The sequence below is a fragment of the Lissotriton helveticus genome, chromosome 7 (assembly GCF_964261635.1).
Source record: "Lissotriton helveticus chromosome 7, aLisHel1.1, whole genome shotgun sequence".
Classification (NCBI taxonomy): domain Eukaryota; kingdom Metazoa; phylum Chordata; class Amphibia; order Caudata; family Salamandridae; genus Lissotriton; species Lissotriton helveticus.
Genome location: NC_136068.1, coordinates 1,520,063,812 through 1,520,084,490, shown reverse-complemented (window position 1 = coordinate 1,520,084,490; position 20,679 = coordinate 1,520,063,812).

Below are 20,679 nucleotides of genomic sequence, written 5' to 3'. Positions count from 1 at the left end.
ACTAGAAGTTGGTGGTAATTTGCCATTCCTTAAGGGCATTTTGCTAATTTTTTTTGCTACATACATTGCATTTAAGGAATCGCAAAATTTGCGATTCCTTAAATGCAATTGCAAAACAAGGAATCGCAAATTTTGCGATTCCTTATTTTGCACCAGTTTTGCTTCATACATTCCATTTAGCAAATTCGCATTCATTCGCAAAGGCCGACATTCTGCGAATTTCGGTCTTTGTGATTGCGAATTTGCATGATACATATGGCCCATACTGTCTGTAACACATACAAACAGTGACACACTCATTCATGCATCTATGCATTAAGTATTACCCTCCACTGAACCATACAGACACTCATACTGATACTCGAAAACCCAAGTAACAAACCCATATAGACACTCAAGTAGCTACTCACCAACCCATGCAGTCACTTATACAGAAAGTGAGAGACTGATACAGATATTTACATATTTAAACATTACTCACTAACCCATGTATTCACTAAGATATACTTATGCAGTCCGTTATACAATCAATTTTACAAAACAAATATTCATCCATTTAGACACTTACATACCCATTTATTCTTCCATCGACCTTGAGATATACATATATAAAACATATTTAATTTTCAGAAAAACAAACATTCACTGGATGATGTCATCAGTAATGTCATCAGTGATGTCATATAAGATGTCATCAGTGATGTCATGAGTGATGTCACTGACCACGTCATGAGTAAGGTAATATGTGACGTCATGTTAAAGTGGCTTGTTAAAGTGGCTTGTATAGCACGCAGCTGCCCCACCGAAGGGGCGTCCCATCAGCAGTGCATTGCGGGCATGCGAGTTATAGTTAGCTGAACTAAATATAACGGGGGGAATTCTATGGTTTTGTACGAGTGAAATGTCCAGCTAACTATAACGCCCCTGAAACCTATGTTTTTTTCTGTGAATTTCTAAGGTTTTTAAAATGCTAATTCCTAACTATAACGTGCTTGAAACCTATGTTTTTTTCAGTGTATATATATATATATATATATATTCAATGAGAATCCCCTGACCTCCACACCGACGGCGTGGCGAAATAAGGAGACAGACCCCACGGCTTCAGGCAAGATGTTGCTTTTATTTAAAACCTTCCTGGTGTATTTATATATGTACATAAATACAAATATATATTTAGCAGCTGAATGTTGAGTTTTTAGGGGTTAAGGTTGGGAAAGTTTATCAAAGTAAAAACTTTAATTTATACGTAAAATGTATTATTTTATTGGTATGCAAATTAATATTATAAAACATTCTTTTTTACATTATTCCTTTTAAGATAAAATATTTCATTATTATCATGAATGTAAAAACATATTTTAGTTATAGAATATTTCGACAAAATTTTAATTTTGTAATGATAAATGTAATAATGTTAACATTTTGTAAATTTAGTTTTATTAGATATTTTTAGTTAAATGTTTTGTTAATGTAAGCGTTTTTAAGGTTTCAGTAAAGATTATTTTAATGTAAAAATTAATCAAAATAAAATATGTCTTTACATTGCTAGAAACATTTTTAATATTTGTAAAAAAAAGTCAAAATATTTGAAATGATGTACAATTAAATTATAAAAATAGAATAAATATGTATTATTTATAATGTATACATTAAAATTAAATTGGGTATTTATGTTATAGATTTATTTATGTAAATTGTAGTGAACACAATTTTAATAAAGATATTTTTATTATTTCCAGTCAAGTGCTATTGTTGGGAATATATTTAAGAATTTAGTATTTTTTATTTAATATACATTCTTTTTTATATATAATTTGAAAATTAGTTTGATATTTTTTAATCAATTATTTTTAATTTTAGGTTTACGAATTTTCTACTGCTATGTTTCAAAGTTTGGAAATATTAATGAATATTAATAAAAATATATTATTTTTAAATGGTGATAATCATATTACTTTATATGTTTGGTAAATGTATCTGTAAACATTTTAGTGTTCAACACATTGCCTAAAATGGTTTAGATTGGAGTGGAAATTGTAAGGGTCACCCTTTATGTCCACAGCTTCTCTAAATTGGTTTAGATTGAAGTGTGAATACTAAAAGTCATCCCTTTAGTGTCCAACACCTTCCCCAAATGTCGGGGAAAATGGGAAAATGTCGCCCCATAGGCTCCAACACAATCTCCAAATTGGTTGAGATTAGAGTGGGAATAGTAAATGTCATCCCTTTAGTGTCTGTCACCTTCCCCAAAATGATTTAGATTGGAGAGGAAATAGTAAATGTCATCCCTTTAGTGTTTAGCACGTTCCACAAATTGGTTTAGATTGGAATTGGAGTAGTAAATGTCACCACTTTTGTGACAAATATCTTCTAGAAAAGGTTTAGATTGGAATGAGAATAGTAAATCCCACCCCATTAGATTCCAACACCTTCCTCAAATTGCTTTAGAATGGAGTGGAAATAGTAGGTGACACCCCTTTAGGCTCCAACACAATCCTCAAATTGGTTGAGATTGGAGTGATAATAGTGACTATCACCACTTTAGTGCCCATCACCTTCCCCAAATTGGTTTAGATTGAGGCGGGGATAGTAAATGTTTCCCCTTTAGTATTTAGCACTTTCCCGACTTGGTTTAGATTGGAGTGGGAATAGTAAATATCAACAGTTTAGTGTCCAACACCTTCCACAAAATAGTTTTGATTGGAGTGGAAATGGGAAATGTCACCCCTTTAGTGTCCAACACTGTCTCCAAAATAGTTTACATTGGAGTGTGAATATTTATTTTAATCATTTTGTGTTAAATTCCTTTGTTAAAATGTATTTCTATGTAGTAGGAGTAGTTGAGTTAATTTACTTAGTATTTCTGATTTTTAGAAAGATAATTTAAAAAGTAGTTGGTTGTATACATGAAATAAATAACATTATTATTTATATATGGTCATAGAATAAAGATATGTAACACATATTTTTTTATTTTTCAACTGCTTTAAAGTTTATTTAATGTATATTTTTAAATCATTGAAAATAATATTTCTAGTTTTAAAAACATTCATACATAAATAAAAACCTTTAATACACTTTTTTTTATTATTCAAACAGATTTTAACATCAATAAAATTGTTTAAATACATATTCATAAAACAATTTAGACATAGGTTTTTCCAGTATATGTTATATAATTGTATATATAATATATATATGTATATAATTGTATGTTTGTGTACTATTATTTAATTTTCACTTTACAATTGTTTGTAGCATTTCTTTACATTTTTAATGATGTTTTACAATTTGAAGACATTTATTCAACTTTTTTTACCTATTTTCCCATTCATTTCTATGGGAGATAGAGCCTTCCGACTGCCAGACTTGTGGTGCCAGTCACCTCATTATAACTTTGAAAGTCGTTGGGGTGGAGGAACACCGGCACCGCTACAGGGAACAGTCATTCCCCGGCGGTGGCGCAGATGCACCACAATGTAAGATGCTCAGTGGGAGAGAGGTAAGCATTTTACACGTTCCGCCAGCAACAGCCATTTCATGGCTGGAGCCCCGCAATGAAAAGGCTGGCAGTGGAGGAACAAAAGGGGCAATGGAGAATACATTCAGGAGGTCACAACATGTGCCCCTTTATCAGTATTCCCCAAAGTTCCAAAACAGCATGGACGTCAACGTCCATGCCATGGTGGAACTTTTTTGCAAAACCCATTGTGGGGCCTGTTTTTTAGGCACCACAATGGGAAAGGGGAGGACTGCCCAACGTACACAAGCTCAAATCGTAATACGGCCAGCGGTCCTTGCATGGGTTTGGTGCAGCTGTGTCAGCGTAGTGCCGGTGCAACTGCTCCAAACTTGTATTGAGCCCCCAAGTCTTTTTATTAGTTTCAGTTAGCAGTCTTTTTTTTACAGCCACTTCCTGTTTTGTAGTCTACTTGTGTCATTTTTAGTCGATTTTCTGAGATCTAAGTCGCAGAAAGGTGCTGCTGTTCGTCAGAACAGGTAAGTCCTTTTAAAAAAATAATTCAGATTTTGAGGGTAGGTGGGATGTAGAGGGGGTTCTAGAGGTTAGTTATAGTGTTTTTGTGGGGTTCTGTACATTTGAGTTGTACTAATTGTAGTGTTTTTCACTACTGTGTTGGTTTTTGTTTTTGTACAGTGTTTTATTAATGTATCAATATATTATTTTATTTTGTGGTATGTTACTTGCATTTTGATGTTTAACCCCTTCAGCGCGGTGTTAATTCTCCTGCTGTGCGGGCGTGATTGGACGCCCCCGTTGCCATTGTTAGCACACGCTCACCGTGACGCGTGACAGCCGGGTACCGTTGTGAGCACCGAAGGGGTTAAGGGCCTGATTATGACTTTGGCGGTGCGGCGCTGGGTCCGCTCTGCCACCGCACCACCACAGCTGTAGTCAGACCACCCTCCAGATTAGGGATTTCCTCTTGTAAGGCAGGCTGGTTTTTGGTACTCCCACAGAGGTACCTCTAAAAATGAGCACCCCAATGGGAACACCAAAAACAGTTTCTGCAGGGCATGGACTGAAAAGTCCAGAAACTGGGGCGAATGCACACAGTGGGGGCACATATTGTACCCCTGTATGTATCCCCATGCGGAAGAGGCACAGGGGGCCCTGCTGGGCCCGCTCTGATGCTTCTTAGAGTTTTTATAGAGGAGGAACCTCCATGACACTGCCTGCAGAGAGAAAATTAGCAATATGCTAGGTGGGACTGCGGCAGTCCCGCCAAGCATATCACTGCCTCTTAACTGTCACAACACCACCAGGGAACGGCGATCCTTTAGTGACTGCAGACAGGCTGTGGTGGTTCCACCGTCCGAGTCATAATAGGGCAATTGGGAGACCGCCACCACTGCGTGCCTTCGAGTCTGGTGGTCCGTGGACGGCCAGACTCGTAATCGAGGCCCTAGTGTAATGTATATGTACTTTTGGGAATGTAATGTTTTTTGCAAGTCTGTTTTCTGTATAACTTTACAAACATGTTCTATTGCCATTTGGATATACCATTTCTTATAAAGGAAACCTGTTTTGGTTTATATTAAACCAATATTTTTTACTTTGATTTCCTTTTTTCATGTTTCTAGGATCATGTCTTCTTTTAAACACCTTTTTCAGGGTTTTTATGGTCCTTAAATACTTTGGATTGTTTTCATGGATCACTATTGAATTGGTTTTATTTGTTCATGTTTCCTTCTGGAAAGGACAGACTAGGCAGATCGCAGGTTCTGAGCACAAGCGGGCCTGTTGAAGAGGTTATTTGACAACAATATTCCTGACCATTCTACAAAAGTATGTGAATCTTTGGGGTCCATGTGATCAAAATTGAGTAATCTTTCGCAGCTTCTACTTAATATATGTTGCCAACCTTGCACTCTCTGTCCTTGTGAGACTACTGGCCCCATCTCAACTGTACCACTCCCAGTCAAGAGTGGTTTATGGTGCCCCTTTTGTCTTAGTCCTGAGGAAGACTGGCCGTAAGGATCCTAATAGCCTTCACTTTATTGGGGGTCGGAACGTCGACTGTGTTGCTGTTCTATGCCAGCCTCTATCAACAGTGATTTGGAACTGTAATACTGTATTTCCTATCATGGCAATGTTAACAATGATCATTAAACAAGCCATTTCCACCCTATATTAATTTTGCGATGATTATGTCACCACCTTTCCTTTATACGTTTACAACACTCAACTTAATGCACTCCTACCTTCTCCTTCCTTTCTCCTACTGCTGTATGGCACTTGTTGTGTAAAGTTTTTTTAATTATATGCTGATTGACCAGCACTCAGAATGTTCAATGTTATTAAATAACATTGAACAAAATATCCTTTACTGTATCAGGGTTATTTTGTTTCATTTGGTTCAAATTGTGAGTGTTCCAAGGGACGGTGCACTGGGACCATTTTCTCCTTGCACTTTTTCACACCCAGGTCTCAATGACTTATTTGGGTCTACCCTTTATTTATAACAAGGTGCTGTCATAGGCATTCCACCATAGTATTTTGAATTTGGGTTTGCATTTGTGTCCGGACCAATTTAGACTGCCAACCCAAGCATAATCTATTAGGGGGCTTAGTTTATATTCATTTTATTGGTAGAAAGGGCTTTCTATTAGTAAATTGTAGTGGTTAGCTACCTCTGTGGCAGGGACATAAGCTAGTGCTACCATTTTCTTTTTTTATTTCCAAGCAAATTGACTGTTTGTAGCAGATTCCACACTTTGAGGCCGTGTGCAAGTTTGATGGTTTAGCGACGGGACCGCCCCGCTGTCTCACCGCCAAACCTGCATGAGAACCCCCGCCAAATAATGATTTGTTTTGTTAATGGCGGACAATTCCTTTGCCGTTCCTACACTGGTGGCTATAAAAGAAGCACCGCAATGGGAACATCAAATAAAGTTCCAGCACATCATTACTGATAAGCCTATGCCGTGCTGGAACTTCCATGCATGCACACAGGGGGGCACATGCTATCCCCCCTGTGTGCATCCACAGGACATGTGGCACAACTGGACCCTGTAGGGCCCCCTTTGTTTCCTCTCTGCCAGGGTTTACATGGAGGAGAAACCACCAAGAAAACCCTGGCAGAGAGGAAACTTGTAATATGCTTAGTGGGACCATGGCGGTTCCTCTAAGCAAATGATGCCCCTGGACTGCCGCCAAGGAATGACGTTTGCTGGTAGAGTCGGCGGTCCCAGGGCAGCACAGACAGTAGGGTCATAATGTGACAGTTGTAAGACCTCCACCACTGCCCCATCATGAGTCTGGTGGTCCGAGGACCACCAGACTCGTAATTAGGCCCTTAGAGCTGATTGTTGGAGGTATCTCCATACACTTTGTTTGAAATGGGAGTAACAGTCTTGCATGGCTCTATGTCGATACATTTTTTGATGGTTTGAATCATCAAACTATATGATTATTGTTTGTTTTATGTTTAGTATGGTTTAAGAGGTCGTAGGAAGGGCCTCATTACAATGTCGATCAGAAAGCATTCAACCAACTCCTTGGAATTGTTTCCGACCAACTCGGGTTTGGGGAGTCTGAGCGCCCGATTATGATGGTTCTGAACACCGTTTGGTCAGACTCCCTTTGACTTCAATGGGAGCATCTGTTCCAATCGACAACACAGGCTACCATTGCAAAAAGGGGCATGGTTGCAGAAAACCCTGCACCTTGTGACAAGCCCCCCAAGGTGCCTGCCACACTGCATGGTGTGAATGACGGGTCCCATGGGTACCCCTACAGGCCCCAACCGGAGGCCTCCTGGTAAAGGGGGCCTGGTAGGGGCACCCAAAGTCTGTTTTCAACAGCCTTTTCGTGTCAGACAGACGAAGTCAGAAAGGCTAGCCAAATCAGACTTAGTTATCGGTCGATCAGAAACACTGTCCATTGAGCAGTACGAATTGGCTCTAACCAACTCGGATTCTGCGAATGCTGATCAGAAATGAGTTGGAATGACCGAACGGTTTCCTTCTATCATAATCGGTCGATTTGAAATGTTTCTGAGTCGGTCAGATACATGGGTTTCCACACAGATTAGCAAAATCCGAATGCCATTCGGAGCCATTTCGACCGACATCGTAATGAAGCCCTAAGTGTCACTTTGTTTATTTGGTAGTAGGGAATATTTAAAAGGGATATTTATCTTTTGATAATCATCATATATGGTGTATATTTGAGTGAATGGTTTGAGGCACATATTCAAAGTCCCATCCACGATGCAGGTTTGACAGTGGCTTCGTTTTTGTAAATTATTTGCTGTAGAAAATATTAGGGTTTATCTATCATGGTTTCGGTTGTCATATAACAGGAAGAGTTCCTAATTTTGTGTCATTTTTATGTGCTCAGGCAATTTTATATTGTAGTATCTTCTAGGGGCAGGAGGAGTATTGCTGGTGGCTTTTTTAGTTGTGTATTTTAATGTTTTAAAGTGGGTATAGGTGGTCGTTGGCTTGTGATATGTTCGGGGACTTTAGGGAGTATATGTTTAAGTATTTTTGTTGTGGGCTTCTGGAAGCTCATGCTTGCCTCTCTTTTTACTGCAATACAACCCTTACTTCTATTTCTGTTACATTTGGGGGGTGGTTGTGCTCCCTTTCATTAATTACAACATCATCTTTTGTAGAGGCGCTCCCATAGCATGTATTAGAGTAACATTTAGTATATTTCAAATTCACTGTGTCAATCGATGTACTTTCTTGGTTGTAAATGTAGTTGTAGTTACTTAATAACTGCTTTCCTTTCTGTGATGTTATGTATCTTGCTCTTTCTCTCATTATGTCTGAAATTAGTGTAGTTGTATAAAGAATTACAAATGTCAAGTGTTTATGTTTGTAATTTACATATAACTTTATGCAAACAATTTTCTTATTTATACTTACCAGTATGTTCTTCTTAGATATTTCACATAGTTTTGCAATTTTATGGTCGGGTTGGACTGTCAAGTGGAAGTAGGTGTTTTCATTGCTTGGTAGTTTGTAGAGGTTGAGGACACTGAGTTTTATTTTTTTTAACTTTTAGGGTGATTTCTATTTTCTAATAATTTACATAGAGTTACTATTTTATGTATTTTTTCTGGTTTGTGATTGGTGTTTTTTGGTAGGTTAACACATTCTCGATCTTGTAGTATTGTCTTTTAGTAAGTATATGTAAAGAGATAAAAGTTGGGGAGTGTTTTGCCAATTATTTGTTATTTTTTTTGTTGAATATTTGTTTATTGTTTAATACATGACAGCAAATATAGTAACAAACTCATCATAACAAGTCCCTTGACCACCACAGTGCAGAATCAATGCTCGCATCATCCTTGTCTGCTTTTCGTTACCTCACCAACTCATTCCCTCTTCCATGTGTCCCATGCCCATGAGAACTGTTCAATCACTCAGCCCCCTGTTTCCTTGCGTATGCAAGGACCTATCTCCTCCACACCTTACTCAGATACCATGTCCGAACCACCCCAAATTTTGTCAAACTTCTTCTGGCACCCTCGTCCTTTATAAACTTCCATTTCCATGAGTTTTCAGTGTTCCATACCCATCTCCCAGTCTTGGTACTGAGGAGGAGTCCCCGAGCCCCATCGCAGAGCAATGTCTCATTTTACCACCATGAATTCCAAATTTACCAGAAGCTTTTGACCACACTCGTGAGCTGCTTGTCCTGGCATGCCCAGCAGTGCCAACCAAAGCTGTAGTTCCAAGTGTATCCCTGTTACCTTTGCCAGGGAGCCTCTCACCACTCCCAGAATTCCCGTTTGTGGGGACAGCACCAAAGTGTATGTAAAAATACGGCAGCCAGGATGGTCCTGAACATGCCATCAGGTTCACCGTCCCGTCCCTTGTTGAGAAAGCTGCATTGGCTTCCTATTAAACAGAGGGCTTTTTTTTTTTATTTGTTGCCTGACTTATCGTGCCCTCCAGGGACTGGGTCCCCTGTACCTGCAAAGGAAATTAAAAAAGTATACCCCTATCCGCTCTTTGAGATCCTGTTCACTGCAGCTTCTTCACGTGACCCGCATTAGGCTGCAGAGAACGGGAGCATGGCCTTTTCCTTTCTGGCCCCCAAGTATTGGAACAGCCTCCCTGCTCACTTACGAGAAATTCCGTCTTATTTAACCTTCAGGAAAATGCTAAAAGCCTTCCTATATTAGGCCCCTCTTTCTCCGGGTTGGTCCCCTTACTGGAGTACTCTGAGTGAAGCGCCGAGATGCCTCCCGGTGAGTCGAGCGCTATATAAAAATGCCTGACATGACATGAGAAGTGTGCCTTCTGATCCACAGCCTCTGAGGCAGTCCACATCATCCGCTCTGCCCATTCTATAAAGTGGCGTGCGTTTGTAGTATGGCTGGTGTAAGATTTTACGTTGCACCAGGCAAAAACTCACTATTATGGCCACCTCCGCAGGAAATCCCAGTGCCTCCTGCCAGTCACCCTTGTCCATTTTCCCCAGGTCATGCTCCCATCTGCCCTGCAATCGTAGCAGATGGATTTTTTGTTTCTCATTACTGTGACATACATCATTGAAATCAGTTTCTAATCCACCGCCCATCTAACAGTCTCAATTCTAGAGGGGAGTCTTCCTGTGTCTCCTTCTCCAGGGAGACACATTCCCTGAGGGTCTGTCTTAACTGCCCATTTTGCAGCCAGTGTGTATCTGGCATCTGATATTCTTTCCACAGGTAGGCAAAGGGGACCACTCTGTTCATGTCCCACTCCTCCGCTAATGGGTAAAGGCTGATGTCGTCCCAACCCTAAAAACCCGTAAGAGTTACCACGCATGCAGCTGTAAACCCTCCCAAAGTGGTGTTTTCAGTATCAACCTATTGCCCCACCTCAACTTCCTGGTTATTATTTTCCAGATATCGACTACCATCACCGTGTCCATGTTTCTCTACCCAGATAAATTGTGTGAATGTAGCTCCTCTTTCCCACGCCTGAACTCGCCTGGAGAGACACTGGGTCCTCCCAGTCTGCGTAGGCCCAGTCATTAACTATGCTCACCTGAGCTGACTTGTAATCTTTCTTGACGCTTGAAAGAGCTATGCCTTCCTCGTACTTGGATCTCTATAGGACCCTCATGGCGTTACAGGGCTGTCCTCCTATCCAAATCTATGTTTTCACTAGCTCATCCAACCTAGCAAAGAAAGGGTCTGGGATCCATTAGGCACTGTTCTGAAGAACATATAATAACCTAGGGAGTGCCACCATCTTAAACGTTGCTGCCTTCTCCAACAGGGAGAGTGGTAATTCCTGACAGTGTTTCACATCCTGCTCCAGCCTTTTTAGAATGGGTCCCAGGTTTGCCTCGCAGTGGGAGTCCGGATCTTTAGTGATCCAGATCTCAAGATATTTAAACCTTTCCGTCTCCACTCTCAGTGGCAGAGCTAGTGTTCTCTCATGTTCCCAGTCCCCTCTTGGGAACAATAAAGTTTCCTCCCAATTTATAGTGAACCTGGAGTAGTTCTTGGGGACATGGCTTGGATGCGGTAGATGGTGGGGTTTGTGAGCGAAAAGCTCCGCACCGACCTATCAGTAATAATGCGTCACTAGCCTGCAAGTGAAGACCTGGCGGCTCTGCAACCTCTGCCTACATGAGAGAGCCTGGTGGGGTAGCTGTGGAGGGATTGGTGCCCTGAGAGATAGCAAGGCCTGGAAGCCCCCTCGCTGGTAATCAAGGACAGCAATAGAAACTTTGCCACCTCAGAACCTGTGAATCAGCTGTTATTTGGGGTGACACCCCCTGAAACTCACAGAGCCAAGCAAACACATAACATGGGCAAATTACGGTTGAAATAGGAAAATGTGCCCCTGGAGGGGGGAGAGATCTACCATGTGGCCAGTGAAATTGGGGCAGAAGACCCAGGGCCCACGGATCAGTCATTGCAAATGCATGTTGACAAGGTATTAGCTGCCATAGCGGACACGAAGGCTATGCTACAACAAGACATTGGTGCAGTAGATAGGATGAAAAATGTTGAAGAAACAATTGAGGTGCTGCAACCAGAACAAACAGCTACATCTCTCAAATTAGAAGAGCAACCTATCAGAGTAGTGGGAGTCCCTGAGGGCACGGATGGTACGGATATGGTATTGTTGGTTGAAGAATGGTTACGGAATATGGTAGCTCCAGGGTGGCTCACAAGCTTTTTTGCACTGGAAAGAGCACACAGAGTGCCCTCACGCCCGCTGGCGCTAGAGCGACCTCCCCGCCCTGTGGTGGCACACCTTTTGCATTGTAAAGATCGAGATATCCTAATACAGAATGCCCAACTGCGGAAAGTCTCCGCATCCCAGACGGCACAGGAAAGACTTGAAGCATACAAGCAGTTGTGGAGGTGATAATGCAGCCAGAGGAGAAGGGAAGCCTTGTGAAATCTTTGGACCATAGCTTGGAGGAATCTGGTTCTGGGGACTCGCCTCAGAATGAATTGGTGCTTCCGGAGTGGAACCTGCAGACAGCATGATTTAGCAATAAACAAACAAAGACTGTGTCCTCCAGAGTGTAAGAAAGGAAGGGTGGACTACCCCTCCTAGCTCGAACTGAGACACATACAGGTATGAGGAGAGCCCGATATTAGAGAAACAGGAATGGGCCTTAACCACGAAGACCTTAATCGCCCAATGCATGAAGGGGCCAAATATCAGGTATTAACCACCGCAGGACGGACTATTGTCCCTGACACTGACTTAAGGGGCCAACAAAGGAGACGAAATTGGTAGTTAGCTCCTTGCACCCACCCCGAACAGATAGTCCTCACTAGATAAATCAAGGGGGCCATCTCTCACTAATGTTCTTGTCGGTTTGAGCGGTTAGCCGTTGCGAAGCTGCTCTGGGGGAGGGAGTTACTTGTTTGGCATGTTTGGTGGTCTCCTGGTGGTTGTTACATGAAATAAATATGTTATCCTGGAATGTGAGAGGGATGGGATCAGCATCCAAATGCTACAAAATACACAGCTACCTCATACGTAGAGGAACACACATAACGATGTTACAGGATACTCACCTCACTCTTGACAGACTACGAATACTCTGATCTAGGGCAGTGAAGAGAAAGGAGTGAGTAAATAAGTGGTGTGGCATGAAAATGACTAAAAACACGATCAGAGAAGTTATAACAACTATAAAAAAAACTGGTGATGCAATAAGCAAAAAGGTCTCACTTGGGGCCGCAAGTCAAAGTACACCCTAGACTCTATCAGGCTGAGAGGTTGATGGCTGCCACTAAGGGGTTATTAGGAGATGAGTAAATGTTAAATGCCGGTCAAGAAAATCTGGACACTACCCGTTTGGAATCCCAGGTGAGTGCAAGTAATATAATCAATAGTGCTACGGACCCAGTGAGGGTTGTGGATAAATTGGGGTACCCTCTTTCGGATGCAGCAAGCATTAAGTAAGAAGTTGCTTAGGACCAGGCGGGGGTGCATATCATCACCAATTAAGCACTGTTACCTGACTATGGGTCCTTTATCGACAAACCATGTAAAGGAAGGGCTGTCGTAGTTAGCTCACTCCAAAGGGGGCTAAACGCCCTGACAAAGAACCAAAGTAGTCTATTTCAGAAAATCCAGATAAGCTTAGTAGTAGCATTAATAAAAACTTTGATCTTAAGAATGACCTTATGGGTAATATTGCTGAAAATATTTGTGAATGTAATACTTTGAGCAATAGCTCCATCTTGGCAAGTATTGATAAAAACTCAGACATATTTGATTAAGCTGATAGCCATTATGTTCGATGCTTTCCAAAAGCACCCGACATTGTGATACAAAAAAATCCTCAAGTCCCTTTGTGAGCAAGGGAAATAAAAACTAAACAAAAAGATTTGAAAGTTAACATTCACAAATAAGAATCTTCCTTCCACGTCTGAGTGGTTTGTCCTCTACACAAGAGGAGTGTGAGATTCTAAGTCTAAGAGGAGAAGCTGCGCAAATGCCTAGCATGGATGCATCTCAAGAAGAAGCATTTTTTTATCACAAATCAGCCATCATTGGGGGATGTTCAAACAAACTTGAAATGTTTAGTCCCAATGAATACAACATTGCAATCTATTTGTTGGCCAAACTTGTGAGTGACAATGAACATAACAGGGACACATATTTGTTAAAAATGTAATTTCTAATGGAGTCAAAGGGTGTCCCTCAGTTAACAACAAATAATGGGAAACATATATACCCTTCAGTATCAAAAAAGGAAATGTAGTGCCTTCTGCCATTTTGAAACACAAACGGTTCTCTGTGAAGCTGAAGAGTCTAAATCTATTCGATTTTGAACTATGATAAAGCTGACATTGGCACCAAGTCTTCAATAGAGATGACTGGGAGGAGCACCTCTGAGGCTACAAATTTGGCTGAGAAAGATTTAGAAGAGGAGCAAGGGCCCCGGAATGTGTTGTCAATGTTTCAAAACAAGAATCCTTTCAGAAGACCAAAGAAAATAAAAAATAGAATAACAAAAAAGTAGGAGATCCCTTGTGCTTTTATCCACTTGGGAAAAGGGGAATGAAAGTAACTCGGATACTCACAGTCCTTAAATCTTCAATCTGAGTTATGTCATAGGGTGAAGAAACAAATATCTCAGAGAAATAAAACATTAGATATTCTGTCAAACACACAAATGTACTTAGTGCCAGTGAAAGGCCTGCAGGAGAAACATGTGATATGTGGCTTCCTTAATCCTTCAATAGCTACTTCGAGTCTGCTGGTAAATAATAGGCAAGTTCCATAATAGCTCTTAAGAGCCTTTTTGTAGTGGGTCAATGGTATGAAACGGTAGGGACATCAGAGGTTAGTTAGTATGTCAGGATGCTTGGAAAAGATAAAGGAGTTGGTATACTTTTAATCCAGAATTGTTGCGGACATAGATACAAGTTGTACTGATGATTTCAGATGCTCCAGGAAAGTAACGATTACCTCCCGGAGAAAAAAGGAAGGGTGATAAGAGAACCAGAGAGACATACATTTTGTAGGCAAGGCAATACATCACCTACACTTCGGTAAGAATAATTAGAATCCCATCACTAGTGAGGTGGAGCAAATTGTAGAACAAAAACAGACCAGGGCAGATTAGTTCATATGCATAGTAAATGCATAGTCTCTTGGAGAACTTGCGATTGAAATTGGATTGCGACAGCTAAGTATTGTTCTCTGACAAAAGGTTTTGAAACGTCTGTCTTAGAGATCCATATATATACCTGATTCATTGCTTGTTTGGAATTTTGTTGGCCTAAAAAGGAATTGGAAGCCTCTTACTAAAAAGTTGAAAAATAAGGATTTTACATTTGTTGCCCTACAAGAAAGCATGAGAGACGCAAGTAGTACTTATGAAGGACTTCATATCATATGACATTAATGCATTAGAGGATAGTCATGGTAGGCTGGAAGGTGGTCTTTTAATATTAGTGGCAGTAAAAAAAGATATTAGGAGCATGAGAATTTTAATGAATTCACAGAATTCCCAAAAATGTCAAATCTGAAAATCAAATTCCAGCAAATGACTCATACGGCAAGAGATCTAATTATTATAATTACATTTTTACAGCCAAAAACACTACAAGACCAACAAGTAAGGCAGATTACCCTTCTTCTGCAGAGTGTAGGAAGAAAGTTTGCCAAAGCTCCCAACCTTCTGTTAGGAGATTTTATTGTTAAAATGTTTAATCCTTCCTTTTGGGCTGAGTCACTTTCAAGCTGGAAAGTGTCTACATAGCACGACTCAGTCGTTTAAAAATAATTCTGGCGACTCCAAAGGCAGACAATTGGCTACAAGATTGAACACACTAAGCATGACAATAATCAATGTAACGTGTAAGGGGTATCATCCCTGTAAACAAATCTTTGATAATGGTAATATGTCTTTCCTAGTCCGAGGAAATTGAGCCCAAGACCCGCCAAAGCAGGAATTGAACCCTGGTCCTGGGCCAGACCTCTGCATCAGGGTCTGCCGCTCTAACCATTGAGCCACACTTCTCCATCTGATCAGTGAGTGAACAGATTTTAGGCAGGATCAAGGAACAGGAAGCATGCCCGGTTGATGAGAAGCAGTGCGCAAAATGTATATGAAATCTTTACTGTTTTAAAGATCATAAATGTGAAGAGGTGCAGGAGGAGTTCTAAAATGCCCAGCTGCCGGTCAGTTTAGGAGAGGGCAAGGATAACTTAATTCCATCTAAAAAGAAATAATTATAAGAAAGCTAAAGAGCTTCCATGCTCAAGGCCCGGATGGCCTGTGAGATATACTAAAAATTGATCCCAATCTATGGGCACGAGTCCTAACACCTCTGATGATCACAGTGGTACATGATAATAAAATCCCAGAATCCATCGAGGGAAGTATATGGGTCCCTATTTTTAAAAAGGGATCATAGTCTGTCCCAAACAACTATGGGATGAAAACATTGTTAGACATTTCGAGTAAAATGTATGCAAAACATCTTCTGCACGCCATTGAAGATTGGATTCAAAGGGAGATGATCCTGACCAGAGTGCTATTAGTATTCAGGCGGGGTCAATCAACAGTGGTTGGATGCCTTGCATTGAAGTTATTAGTGGAAGAATATACCTTTAAAAGAAATCCACCAATCCATGTTGCATGCATAGATTTATCTATGGCATTTGAAATGTTCAACCAGGGATATTTATGGGGAAAACAACTGTCTAACTGGAAGATACCACCAGGTTTAATTAAATTTGTTTCTCAACTACATGCAGGAGCCTGGACCCATGTTAAACTGTAATGTAATGGTGTCTTGTCAAGGAAAATCATCCGCCCTAGTGGGTTCATGGAAAGGTGTATTCTGGCCTTTTTTTCATTGTATATTCCAGATGTCCCAACAAAACTTGGTTCAGCTCATGCATATCCTCCGAAACTGGGAGGAAGTTAATCTTGTCTAAATTCTATGCTGATGGTACAATCTCACTGGACTTTAGACCCCTTGGTATCCAAAGAAAACTATATGCTTTCTCTTTATATTGCATATTCAAGGACTAGAAAATAAATACCAAAAAAAGTAATGATATTCTCAAAGTTAAGAAAGAAGACAAATCATTTGAAGTGGTAGATCAGTGCATGGAAACTGGTCACTGCAAACAAATATAAATACTTGGGTATTCTTTTTTAATTAAGTCTGTATTTTTAAGGGCACACAAATAGTCAAGAGCAGAGAGCCAAGGTTGTAGGGGAGTCCCTAAAGAAGATGAACTCAGTTTCAGTCATAAACCATTGAAAATGTTGAAGCGCTAAAGGAGACCTACAACCTTAAAACTGTAAATCTTCTCCTTTACGACTGCAAACCTTTTGCCCAGTCTAATATGATCTGGTTGCAGACTACTGACATGAACATCTGGAATGCTTGACTGGGTCTTCCAAATGGCTCAGTAAATAGAGTATTAAGATTGGAGTTGGGGGTCATGAATATTTACTTAAAGTATTGACAAAGAATTTGAAATTATTGTTCATCTACATGCACATCGTTCATCATGGTTCATTTAGGCATCTGACCAAATGCTATTTTCAGCTGCAAGGGCAAATCCAAGAATAGTTAACCTAGATAATATTGTGTAGGTTTTGATTTTACCTACAATAGCCACTCTTGAATACACATCAGATACTGGTAGGAAACAAAAATAACATTCTTGGTTAAAGACTTTGCCTTAAAAAACAATCTGGATGCCTGCAGGAAAAGAGCTCAAGTGTCTCATTTGCTGTGTACAGTTATAAAGGGTACTTTGCAACAGCATTTAAAAGATATAAAAGCCAGCAACATTAGAAGATGAATGCTGAAGTGAAGATTAGGTCAAGTGCCTTTTTTTATTAAACTGAGATTAAATATCACAGAGTATGAAAAAGAGTCCTCGTCTCTGTATATTTTATTTATTTATTTATTTATTATTTTTAAGTTTTGTATAGCGCTAGCTAGACCCGTAGGTATCAGAGCGCTTCACATACATATGGTGCAAAGCCGAAGGGCCTTACATTACCTAGAAGGCTGACAGTAAGTAAGCAAACCACGGACAAAGAATACAGTATGAACAATAAGTATTTATCCCTTCTCTAAACAATGGCCATTGTCATTTTGTCAACTCTTGATATTTTCACTTCTTTTAGACAAGAAAGTAGGCAAGTGTTATTGCCTTTCTTTAGAGACCTCCAATTATGATGTCTACAGGACTTAATATCAACTATAATGGCATGCAGTACCGGAGTCCTCATCAGGAGGCCACCGTAGTTTGCACCACACATTGCCATTGTACTTACAAAACTAATAACCATCACACTGCTACAAGTGTGGCATTTCAGACTGTTCGAGGCCGCCAAAGCTTTAAGAATTGCTTGGGTGGCAGGTATTAGTTGTTTTAAATGTATATTGAATTAACAAACAACAGTTTTTCTGCTCATCTTTAAATTGCACAAACAGTGCAACTATGTGGCAGCTGCCATAAATGCGGGTTCTGGCTATTAAGTGGCGGTGCAGGAAATTAAGTGCTGGTGCCGAACATTGAAAATCACCAGCTCAAATTAAGCACAGCACACTATGTTATAGTGTTGGCAAATTCTCGGAAGCAGTAATGAATAGCCAGGTCTAACATGCAGAACTATTATGTTAATGTACTATTGATGCTCATGTTGCTAAAATAATTCTACTTTAACATGCATGTTGCACTTGGTGTCACTATAATGATTTTGCTTTGTATATTTGTTTTTGTGACCATGGTCACTGTTTTGCTTAGTCGCTTAATGCATTGTCTTTGAAGAAAAAGAAAGAGATTGATATTATGTGTCTTCTTCAGTTCACTAGACCTATAGCTGAAAGAACCTAATAATATCTTCATCTGTCAATGAATGAAAATGATTAAAAAAAACAACAAAAACAACACAATCTCCTGGAACTCGCCAGCCACCACCTTTACCGGTCCTCTTCATCTTCCTCCAGTCCTGCAGCAGGAAGCACACGGACTCCCAGACTCCCCACAGCCAATCACAACGCTGCATGTAGCATTATGATTGGTCTGAGCACAATGATTCGGTGTTCAGACAGGGCCTGGTCATGTTTTGCACCCAAGCTGTAATGCACCCTAGAGGTCCAGCCAAAGAGTAATGCGCACTTACAGACTGCACTCACCACTCTTCCCCCTGCTGTGCTCTGGCATCACGGAGCACAGCTCCACCCCAACTGAGCCACTGTAGTTGGAAAAATAAAATGATAATAGCGCTGCGTTAGTATCATTTTATTTTTCCTCTTTCAACCGCTCGGAGAGCAGTGGGGCGACGCTCCTCCGCATTAGCGGAGAAGCCGCAGCTGGTTTTTTTTTTCCACTCTTGGAGCCAGCAGAGTCGCGAAGGTGGTGTGACGAGATGGAGGCAAGGTAGGAGGTTTGAATGTCCTTTTCTGTTGGGGATAAAATGTAAAGTCACAAATATCACAAAATAAATCACCATTGCAGGTTGAGGAGGGAGTCACTGAAAAATACGAACATAATTTAAATGCTTGAGTTTTGCAGTGGACTCTGGCATACCTTGAAAAACTCAGTCTTCACTCTGGCTTGGGCTGCATTTCTATGTCCATGCCAGTAAAAAAAGAATGGTGAAAGCAGTAAAATTCAGAATGCTTTCACTTTATAAAATGTAAACCTACAACAGCAGGCACCTGGAGAAATGAATGTAAAACTATTTGAGAGCTGTACTGGTTGTTTCTAACTGATTTCTACATTATTTATTTTTCACCCACTAACTCTACGTATGATGAATAGGTGTCTCAGACTTGACTGGACTGTAACCAATAACACTGAACTAACCATTAGCCTTGGGATCTGGAGCAGCATGCTGCCTGGAGTAAAGCGCTTCCATGCCTCGTCCGGGGTAGTAAGTGCTATACAATTACACTTACAATCTACTCCAGAATATTGAGCACAGTTAGCACATGTGCAGCTTCTCAGAGAGGGAGGCACATTCACATGTATTCCAAGGAGCCGCGGGGAGCCAGGAACCGCGAGCTGTGAATTGAGAAACGCGAGCTGCACCAGAAACCGAGAACCACTGCAAAGCGGAGCCATGGGGGGCCGATGGCGTTCACAGTCTGCAGAGGCCGTGGCAAGGCGGTGTGGAGGAAAGGAGGAAGGGAGTTGATTCCTGCGGATTCCTGTGGTAGGGACGGAGGGGGGCGGCGGGCGGTGAAGCCTCTTGAAGTGAGTCCCAAAACCCGGTTCCCCCCTCACCCCCCAGCCACACGAGATAGCAACTTCCAACTTCCTCTGTCGCAGGTAGAGCCTTCGCTGGACCATGGCGTTTAACCTCCGAGCGTAGTACCACTTCCCTCACCTGGTTGGGCGATTAGTTGTGCGAATAGTTGTGCGAATAGTGCCTGCTTGCACCTACTCCCCCTTGACTGTGCTGCTGGTTTGGGAGCCGTGAGCAGGAGACAGGTGTAGAAATTCGGCCACAGCGAGCGGGGGTCTCTTTCTCTGCAAACCATGACAGCCTAATAAAATCTCGGCTATTCCTAATGGCCAGAAGTCATCCCATGCAACCACTTCCGAACCACCGTCTAAAAAGCGGAAAGCCCGAGGACCACCTAAAACCAATCATATGCCACCAAGATCCGGGAAGCCCAAAGGGGTGTCCGCAGCTAGCTCTAATTGTACAGCTAGTCAGTCTTGCTTAGCGGACTCGTGTGCTCCCTCTGATCCGACCATCAAGCCCGACCTCTGCACTAGGATTGAAGCTAAATTATCGACACTGATCGGCCCACTTTTAAAGAAGTTGTCTCTGATTGAAGACAGATTAGCTAAAAAAATAACTTCTGGTCTGGCACAAGGGGATCCTGCTTCTATTTAATTAGTTAAACATACTTGCATTCATGGTGAAGCTAATTTGCATAATACTTTTTCCTCCAAACCTATGGTAGTGTTTTACCCTCCTGACTTAAATGTAAAGCAAATAGTCCAACCCATGCTGACTTTATCCTCCTGGAATATTGCAGGATTGTCGACCAAGTCAACCTCTGCTGACTGGGCTGAGTTTGTCGACAACTATGATATCTGTTTTTTCCAAGAAACCTGGTCACTGACCCCTGTCTTTTTTCCGGGTTACTTGAATTTTTATAAATCCGCACTAGAGGAACAGAGAGGCAGGCCGTCGGGTGGACTCACATGTTGGGTACAGGAATCGGC